General features: G+C 38.7%; 1 pseudogene; it reads left to right on the top strand.

Annotated features, from left to right (window-relative positions):
* The window catches only part of LOC102731948 (bromodomain-containing protein 2 pseudogene), a 73521-nt pseudogene that overhangs the window by 1311 nt on the left and 63037 nt on the right, over positions 1–9173 (top strand).

Raw genomic sequence — 9173 nt, 5'->3', positions numbered from 1 at the left:
GCCACCCATCCCTCCCACCCCCCACCACTCCAGCAACCCTCAGTTTGTTTCCTGAGATTAAGAATTCCTCATATCAGTGAGATCATATGATACATGTCTTTCTCTGATTGACTTATTTCGCTCAGCATAACACCTTCCAGTTCCATCAGTAATGCATACTTCTTAGGTGGGGATATACTCTGCACAGGAAGAGTGGTTTATGAGGTGGAAATAAAGGACTTTTATTTGAGGTTTTCCCATGAAAGTTATACTTCTGTGAATGTCAATAGAGTTGTTCTATAAAAAAATGACATTTAAGATGATTTCTTACTTAAGGAAAGGAGTAAAACCTTATTTATCTACAACTGTGAAGGACTGCAATTTTCTATATGAGTGATTTTTTTCCCAGATAATTTACCTCTTAATGCACCAAACTGTATTTTAAATATTTTTGATGTGCATTTTCTGAGAAAAAAATTTTAATCCCATGCTTTGCATCATTTTCTAAGAGCCCATCCACAGTTCTGGAAGACCCCCTCTCACGCAACAAGGATGTAGGGTAGATGGGTGCTGTTAGGGTTTTAATCTCCACTTGCCACATCAAGAACAGCTCTACCTGTCTGCCTTCTGCACTGTATTGGCTTCCACCTTAGACCCAACTCAAAGAACATATTTTGTTATTCCATCTTAGCCTTAAAAAATTCTCTACCTTAGGAAACAGAATTTATATAAAATATATAATTGAATCGATTAAGCAGGGTCATCGTTATGTACATCATTTATTGTATTGTGCAGAGATATGATAGTATGATTGACATGTAGAGATTTGCTCTTTTCCCCTACACCGAATGGCTTCAAATGTCTGTGTTTTTTGGATACTATTTCTTGTTTCCTTCTTTATGGATAACTGCAATCTGAACCTGGTGTCCCAGCTTTAAGCCATCGCTATCTCTGACTCTCACCTATTATAAAGCCAGGGAAGGAAGAAGTGAAGGTGGCCAAGGGAAACCATAGGAAGAAGTTCAGTAAATTGTAATGTGATTATGTGAGAGCACAGTGCAAAGCTGTTGGATACTCTAGCCCCATAAAGCCTTGTTATTAAAGGGACCCAGACTAACAGGCAGCAATATGACAGTGCAGATATAACCTCATACTGCAGAGGGACTTGCTTAAGTTGTAGTAGCGGTTATGGGAATGATGATGATGATATCGATTTCACAAATGTGTTTACCGTGTCCTCTGAGCCAGGCACTGAGCTGGCCCATTTTCTACAGCATCGAACTGAATGACATCTAAAATGCTAATGGTCAGCCACCATTATTAATATTATCAGTACCATGATTTTATATTAGAAAGTTCAGACTTTATTTATATAATCTTAAAAATAATACACAGATATTAGGGAAAAGAATTTGGGATCACACACGAGGCTGTTTGATTTCAAAGCTTGCATAACTAACTATCAAGTCCTTCTGCCTCCCAAGTATGGTAGAGTATCAGAAAAGGAAGCATTTTTCATAAGCATCAAGTCCAACTTCCTTATTTTAGAGTTGAAGACACTGAAGATCATCGTGTTGAAAAAGTGTCCTTTTTGCATCCAATCTTCTCCTCTTGGGGCGGGGAACTTTCTCTTTTCTTTTTTTTCTTTAAATTTTGTTTATTTATTTGACAGAGAGAGATACACAGTGAGAGAGAGAACACAAGCAGGGGGAGTGGGAGAGGGAGAAGCAGGTTTCCGGCAGAGCAGGGAGCCCGATGTAGGGCTCGATCCTAGGACCCTGGGATCATGATCTGAGCCGAAGGCAGACGCTTAGCGACTGAGCCACCCAGGCACCACCAGGAACTTTTTCTTAATTGCCTTGAATATGAAGCCTTTACTCTGTCTTCATTTCTCCTGCCATCAATCTCGCCTCCCCGCCTGACCTCATTTCTTGAAACTGCTCTTTCAGAGATCAGTGGAGTCCTTCTCTTGCCAAATGCAATAGACTCTTCTTGGTGCTCAGTTCTTCGCCTGATGTATTTGGAGTAGTTCACATTGTTGACCATCCTCTTTTTTTTGCATTTCTTGTTCTTCCTACCTCTTGACCCTAACTTATGCTGGCTCACCTCCTCTGTATCCGTTAGGTCTTACTGCATGAGCTCCCCCATAAGTTAGTAGCTTAAAACAACCATTTATTTCACAATTCTACAAGTAGGTAATGTGGGCAGTGTTTAGCTAGGCAGTGCCTCTGGTTTCAGCTGGGCTTACTCATGTATCTGTGCTTAGCTTCCAGCTTGGCTGGCGGATGGTCAGTCCAAGATGGCCTCAACCAGCATGGTCTGTCTCTGATACAGAAGACCTCCCATCCTCCAACAAGCCAGCCTGGGCTTTGAAGCTGCTCAAAGTTCTATATGGGAACATACACTCTGCAGTGCCTCTTGGTGGCAAACCATCAGTCCTGTTGCACTGTCTTGGCAAAAGTAAGTCCAAAGGCTGACCAAGATTCAAATGAGGGGAAATAGACTCCAACTCTTGATGTGAAATCACATTGCCTGGGGCACAGACGTAGGGAAGAGTGAGGGAGAACTGGGGCATTTCCTGCAGTATACAATAATCTCCTTGGCAAGTTCCACTTCTCTTACTTGCCTTTCAAACGTAAGTTCAGCTCACGCATTACTCTTGGCCTCTTTCCCTCTTCTTTTACCCTCTCTCTTTCAACCATCACATCTATTACCATGGCTTCAGTCAGCACTTGCTCATGAATGATTCCCAAACCTCTATATTGAACGTTTATTTTGTTCAAGAGCTCCAGACTGGGGTTCTCCACTGCCTGCTGGAAATGTACTTGGTTTCCCACATGTGCCTTCAATACAACAAGTCCAAAACTAAACTCTATATTCTACCACAAACCTGTTCCTTTTGTAAACCTTCACTCTCTGACATTTATGTTATTTCCCATCTAGCCTCCCAACCTAGAGACCTCAGAACCATTTTTGGTTCTCTCTCTCCTGCCAGCCCCATGTTTAATCAGTCAGTGAATCCTAGTCATTCCACCTAATTGTTGCTCAGGATTCTCTTTGTTCATTTCTAATAATACCCTGATGTGATATATTGTTGCTTATTATATTATTTATTAATTTATTAATTGTCCTTTACTGATTCACATGTAAAATCTAATGTAACAAACCCACTGTTCTCAGAATAGTATTTCTAAAACAAATGTCTGTCCATACAGATTTCTGTGTAAAAATCTTTTCATAGCTTTCCATTATCTGGGACAAAAGGAAAGTCTACTGGTCCTTGTTCTTGGAGATTGGGTGTTCTTGGAAATCTGTAAGGTCAAAAATCATAATTATTTTATGTATCATTGTTATATCCCCAGCCTCCAGCACCCTGCCTGACTCATAATAGTTGCTCAGTAAATATTTGGAGAAAAGACAAGTTAATGAATTATGGACAGGCAGCAGAACAGTAGTCAGAGTTCCTATGTGTTGTGTTAGAGTAAAGAAGCTTAGAGAGCAATAGGCCTGGGTTCAAATCTAGCTTGGCCACTTCCCAGCAGTCGGCCTTGGACAGTTTATTTAATCCTTTTGAGCCTAGGTTTCTTTGTCCTAAAATGGAGATAATTATAGTTAACATGCAGAGTTGTATGATTAGTAATAGCATATGTGAAACTCAAATGTCAAGTTCCTTTTAATACATAGGCATAATACCAATTATCTCCATCATTATCCTCAGTCCAGGCAAGATAATCATCAATTTCAGGTGTGACAATATGTGACAAGGACCCATCCATGTGGTCTGGGATTTAAACTCAGTGGGACTCAAAGGGCAAGATACTAGCCAAGTCCTAAAAAACTAGCAAAACAAAACAAACACAGGGCTCAGGGCAGAGAATCCCAGCAGGAATTCAGACACAGGGAAAGAAAACTTGGAACTAGATTGGACGATAAAGCCATAGGGGAAGAAGTCTAGGCATCACTATAGGAAGCCTGAGTAGAATCTGAGAGGACAGGGTTGTTTGGTTCTGTAGTGACAAGCTCCTCACCTTGCTATCCTATCTTTCCCCAGAGTCTGGACAGGAATGAATCTACAGAAGTATCAGGAAGATATGGATCTATCTGCAGACCAAAGAGGTTTTGGGGGCAGAGCACACAGCTGTTCCTTCTATCTGTAGGGTCTTTATTGAGCCGTCACTGTGTATGTTTAAGAAATCATAAGATCCATACCATCTGCAGATACACAAAAGAACCAGTCACCTCACAGTCACCGTATTTTAATTTTGATCTCTTTTTTCTCAAAGATTACCTTTATTTTAATATTTTAAAAAAAGTTTACTTTTCTCCTTCTTCCAGTTACCAACAATGTCATTCTCCTTATCAACAGGCACACAACTGTGCTTTTTGTTTGTCTTCTTCTGCCCATCTATATGCTAAATTATATGAACATCTTAAAGAAATGCAGAATAATGACATCTCAAATTAATGTATTTTAGATAATATATAATAAATAATAAATCACCCATAATATTATGACTTGCCTTATACTTTTATGTGTATTGTGTTCCTAGTTACAACCTTTGAAGTAGGAAAGGCAGGCATTTCATTGGAGAGCTGGTTTGATTATTTAGTATTTACTTCTTCATCCATCCTTTTAATCACTTTAAATATCTCCCACCTCTGATAGCAGTTTGGTTTCATCTTGTAATCTTAATTTTGATTGATTGGTAATGGCTACCTAGAGCAGTGTTCAGGAGAATCGGAAGGCATTGTCCAGACACAGGAGCCAAGAGTGCCATGATTGATTAGCAATGTCTGCTATGGGTAAGTGAAGGGGGAAGGGCAGAACTATTGCAGGGTATCTGACAAAACTGTTCTATATAATTTTATCACCATTTTTTCTACTACTTATGTTAGTGGTTTTCAAATTACTTATAGCCTTATAGGTTTTCTCATCTGAACATAGAAAGTGAATTGAGTGACTATTTTTTTCAATTCTCTCAAGAATAGTACATAGTTGGTCCTGTACTAGATGCATAGAAGTTAAATTTATACATACAATGGATAATTCAGGGCATTATGGCTTATATGTCCCCAGATTGAGAAATACTGAGGTGGTCCAATAAGTAACTCAAAGGCTGCCCCACACATAGGTAGGGACCAAGAGGGCATAATTTTGGTCTTCTATTCGTATGTCAACCAAATCAACCTCACTTTCACAGGTGTGTGTGTGTGTGTGTGTGTGCGTGTGTGTGTGTGAATGCATGCGTACATCTATACACACACTGGCATATGTATATAAACACACAACACACATACACAATTCAGAATTCATTTGAAGAAAGTATTCTACCGTTTTAAAAAGTTTTAAACTAAACAAGCTTGAAAACAACTGAGTAAGATTTTTCTTCTGACTTTGGAAGTTTATTCTCTTCTTTTTCATTCAATATAAATTTCTGTTTATTATCTGAGATGAATTTAAGTGTTTCTGTATGTCTTGCTATTAAATCCTCTTTTCCACCATGAGAATACAGAAATTTCCTCTGATTGTCTAAGAAAATATGGAAGATAGAAAAAAATGTCAACTTGAGAAAATAAAAACTAGATTGTGTAGTCAGTAGGAAAATCAGGCCCATTATATCATGATTAACAGAACTCTTGAATTAAAGGGTTGGATGTAAATTTCCATTTTCACCTTAGCACCTGGACCCTGAAACAGCTGTCCCTTTAATCGTTTACAAATCTCTTCAAATAGTGTCTTTTTCCCGTGTTGTGTGATAGCTGATGTGATTAATATAATTTCAGCAAACCTGTAATAATTCGAGTGTAGATTTTGTGAATTGTGTCTAGCAGTGCCTTCAGATAGATTAAAGCTATTTGAAGCAGGATCAGCTTTTTGGCACTGATCATTTCAATGCCTTATAAATAATTAATCACAAAAAAACCTACATTAATGCAGCCCTTAAATCATAAATTGGGACCTAGAAGCTAAATGAATGCAAAGTTCACATTCTCCAAGAAATATTCATTTTATCACATGGCTTATTTTACACAATTTATTTGCTCTATATTTAGAAGCTCAATTAGCAGCCCAATATCATATGCACAGTGTGGAAAAAATCCTGTTATTATAAGCACCCTGCATTGCATTTATTTATTCAACAATTATTTACTAGGGTCTGGACGAAGAGGATGTGAGAGTATGAGATGGTCATGGTCAGGGCTTTACAGCCCAATACAAGAGGCCAAGTATTAAAAGTAAATAAGAAAAATAGTCATGAAAAATTGTGATCAGTGCTATGAAAGACATAAACAGTAGGGCAGGCTCCTTTGGATACGGTTAGAAAGTGCTCTCTGAGGAAATGACATTTGCCCTGGGCCTTGCATCTTAGTATGTCCAAGGTCCCCAAGGGGAGGGTAAAGCATGAGCTAACTCTGCAGATGTGTGCCGGGACCTGAACATAGAGCCAGGGGAAGTCATTGATGGGGTAACTGAAATGAGCTGCTTTTTGGTTTTCAAAGATGCCTGTAGCATGAGGATTGTAAGTGAGCAAGAGCAGACAAGGGAATATGTCCTAAGTGGCAGTTGCAATAATTCTGGCCAGCAATGACTGAAACCCGGGCAGAGTGAAATGTAGAATAGATGGCTATGATGTTTATCCAAAAGTCATAGTTGATAGGACTTGGTGATGGATCATGTGGGAGGAAGTGGAAGACTCCGTGAGGGAAAGGAAGGGACTAGGAGTAAATCCTGGGTGTCTGGCTTGACAGAGCAAATGGGTGATGGTGCCATTTACTAAGATAGAAAAAACTGAGCAAACGAGCATTTATTGAGAATATTGCGAGTTCTAATTGGGTGAGTTATGCTTGGGAAACCTGTGAGACATCTACAGGAGATTTGGAAGGGATAGATGGGGAGTGCTCTAGGTGTGAAATACACATTTGTGAGTCACAGAGAGATGCCAGTTAAAGCAGTAGTACTGAATAAGTTCACGGAGGGAGGAAATAGAGAGAGAGGGATAAGAGAAGTGGGCTCAGAATCTAACCCAAAGAACACCAATTTTTAGAGATTTGTTTGAAGGAAGCCCTTGCAAGAGAAAAGGGAAATAAGAAACTAGTAGCTTGGGAAATGTACCAGGAAGGTGTGTTATCATGGAATCCAAGCAAAGAAAGTGTTTAAAAATCAGGGGGAAGCCCAGCCATGGACAATGGTATTAAAGAGGCAGATGGAGCTGAGGCCAGTAGCATGATCATTGGGTCTGGTAGCATAGGAGTTGTTCATGGTATTGAAAAGGGCGGTGTCAGTAGAGTAGCATTATGTGATGGAGATGACTGAGTAAAGATAGAAGATCAATGGACCAGTATGAGATGGATGATAGCAGTATGAACAAATTATTTCAGAAAGTTGGAGGATGAGATAGGATCCAAAAGACAGATTGAGGATTGGCCTGTGATGAAGAGTTTGGAGAGTCCCCCATACCCCTTTCCACTGATTCTCTTTTCTCAGCCAAGTGGGCATTCAGCTGAGGAGAGAGAATAGTGTTGATATTTGTGGTGAGAATAGAGGGTTTCTCTGATAAGTTACATTTTCATTTGGCTATCCACAGAGCCAAAGAAATTGTCTAAGAAAGCCCACACTGCCAATGACCCACAAGATGACCACCAGGCAGAGCAGAAGGTGTGCTAAATCTCATTCTTTTAATTCACTTGGCAGGTAGTATCTTACATTTTAAAATCAAAATGATAAAGATTGAGAAAATAGCGCAATTAAATATTTCTTCCTTTCAAATTTCAGTTTTAGAGACTGAAGTCTAGAAAGGTTTTGTTTCTTGACTGGGCTATAAAGAAAGAGCTAGTCACTTCTATTTAAACATTGAGTCTTATTTGGCTTAAGTTCAATTCCTAAGTCCTCTGGAAAAGTTATACAGGTCTTTTAAGAAGAAACAGTTTTTGTTTTTTTTTTCAAAAGAACTGCAATTCTGCTAGAATGTTTGAAAGTGATCTCAAACATTTCAATGCAAATTTTTATACCAGCTCTAGATTAAAGGAAATGGGGCTGAGGGAAAAGAAGAGTGAAGGGAAAGAAAATTACTGCCTCCTGACTGGAAAGAGATCATTATTAGGCCATTGTGTGTGGTTTTACACACTCCTGGGTCAGGGCTCCAACTTCTGCCTCCATGAATGTGTGAGGAGCTAACAAGCGCTCCAGCTTATAACTTAAACTAATCTATGCAGAGCAGAAAGACACATGGAGCCAAAACGGATTTGTCTTGTGCAAACAGTCAGAGAACCCCAATGAGCAAAGGGAGAAACTGTGCAATCACATGATCCAGAATTAGTCAAGAGCAAGTAGGACTGAAGAAGAGGTAAGACTTTCAGTGTTTGTGACGCTTTGCTCAAAAGCATAACTGGGAAAGCACGGGTAGATCATTCAATAATAAATCATTGAAATTTGATGCACAGTTCCACGTTTTACCTTTGCTTTGAAATCTAATATTATGTAAATATGTAAAATAGTGTTATGACTGATTGTCAATCTGGCTCATTTAAATAATGATTTTACATTTTTATAGAAAATACATTATGTTAAAAAACACAATTAGCTGAACTATTTGCTCTATTCTTTTTGTACCCTATGAGAAATTTAGCTATTTATATTATGCCACAAACATTTGTCAATACTATCTACCATCTCCCTGATGTCAGCTACTGATGTTTGAGGATTAGTAAATGGAACGAAGTGCCTTTGCAAGTCTAAAACATGTGACACTTCTCATATAGAACTTTCTGAAGAGTGATTCCATTTGGGCCCCTGATATGGTAGGCATAGATACGACTTTAAACTTTCTAGCTCCTAGTCTTTATTTCTATTAAGTTACAGTTATCAAATTCTTCTGAGTAAGATTTTAAGAAAGCAGTAAAAGCAGGGCTTCCCAGGGTTTTCTGCATCAAGCCCCATGCCAAAACAAAATTCCACAGCATAATTGCAATAATTTTGAAAAGAATAGCATCTATGTGCAGGATCTGAAGCTACTATCAATGAATACAAACAACACTAATAAAATTCTAAATGTATGTCTGGCATCCTGCTGTGTGAGTGAAACCACTAACGCATTTTTTCCAAGTATTTAATTCAGTCACTTCATGCTTAACTATCTATCTATTGTTCATATAAAACAAAAATACAGATTTCTGATTCAACCTCCTTTTTTTTT

This window comes from Leptonychotes weddellii, chromosome 4 (genome assembly GCF_054177405.1).
Source record: "Leptonychotes weddellii isolate Sample4059 chromosome 4, ASM5417740v2, whole genome shotgun sequence".
NCBI lineage: Eukaryota > Metazoa > Chordata > Mammalia > Carnivora > Phocidae > Leptonychotes > Leptonychotes weddellii.
Note: the sequence above shows the minus strand (reverse complement) of the source record. Positions and strands in the feature narration are given on the sequence as shown.